A 1,576-nucleotide genomic window follows, 5' to 3' on the forward strand; every position below is an offset into this window, starting at 1 on the left:
TCATTATTGTGATGAGTATTATTTATTATTTTTTTATTGTGGACTATTACCCTCATCTTTTCCTGTTTGTCTCATGACGTTTTAACCAACTATTCCTCTGGCCTTCGTCAGGTGGTAACCACGACGGATAGGAACTCTGAATCTTCTAACTGCATCCACTGCAATTACTGCCTTCAGCAGTTGTTGTCATCTCAGATCTTAATCTACATATTTTCTGCTGCTATTAATATTATTAGTAGTAGTATTTCTGCATTGTTTTTCTTTTTACAGTATCTAATAACCGATCAAATTTAATTAGGATTAGAAATATGAACATTTTTTGACAGAGAGCAACCCCCTCTGAAATTCGCATGTTAAGAATGGTTTTCTAGGAAATTATTTTAATAGGGGAAAAAAGGATTTTGTAAACTATTCTTGTTGTGCATGCAAAAATTCAAATAACATTAACCCTACCAGATCTGGACTACTGAACCTAATTTGCCCCTGTGCCTGGCATCCTAGGAAAAATTGTGAAAAGAATTTAAATACATTAGTAATTTTTTTGCCTTTCATCTACCACCAGTATTCCACTTTTGTATGTCAGTCTGCCCAACAGGTGGAGCTCTCCTTGATGCACAGGTACTTTCTGCAGTGAGTGCACCAGAACTTCGTATTCACCTTCTTTGGAGTTAATCATTTTTTAGGTCCTGATATTTTATCTTTTCCCGTTCAGCTCTATTAAGGCCATAATCATTTGGGACTGTTCCATATTACACTGTTTGGTTTGATGGATTTGTGTTTGTGTTTTTTTAAGGCAGAATTTGTTATAAATGTTGAGCAACATACTTTTTTCTTTTCTTTTTTTTACATAGGCATCACCACATTATCAAGGCCAAGAGGCCACTCAAGGATAAGGGTTAAAGAGTGTACAGTAGAAATTGGACAATATAGTAATCGTTAGTAATGAAAATTTGGTAAATTTGATAACTTATATGGAACGGCTCATCAAGAACTTATTTACGTTAGACTTGAACACAACCATATTGTAGTCAGCTGGAAAGCAGGAAAACGGAAGACAATTCCACAGGCGTGCAGTTCTAAGAAAGAAGCTTTGTTCATGGAATCTACGTTTAGGTTTAGACATAGATAAAGAGTGGGGGGAATTATTGATAGTGTTTACAGCTAGACGAGTGTTTCTTGTGAAAGTTTGGCAAGGGGGGACCATAGATTGAAGCTCAGTCGAACATTTTCCATGAAAATAACGATACATCAGACAAACTCGCAACATCTCTTCTGTGAGATAGAGGTTGCAGAGAAGAGAAAAGGACATCTCCTACGAGGCTACGAAGTCTATTTTGAACTCTATCAAGGCAGGACAAGTCCTTTCTAGCAGCTCCTGCCCAGATGTGGCAACAGTATTCAATCCTTGGACGTACCTGGCTCTTATATAGATAGAGAATAGCATCAGCAGTGAGATATCTACCGGATCGATAGAAAGATCCCACTTCACAAATAAACGGTCTTTCTGTTTTTTTTAATTTATTTTACTTCAGTAAGTTTTAAGAGATGAAAGGGCTCCCTCCTGGAAATAACACTT

Source organism: Euprymna scolopes, chromosome 46 (genome assembly GCF_053919585.1).
Source record: "Euprymna scolopes isolate OS-2025 chromosome 46, ASM5391958v1, whole genome shotgun sequence".
NCBI lineage: Eukaryota > Metazoa > Mollusca > Cephalopoda > Sepiida > Sepiolidae > Euprymna > Euprymna scolopes.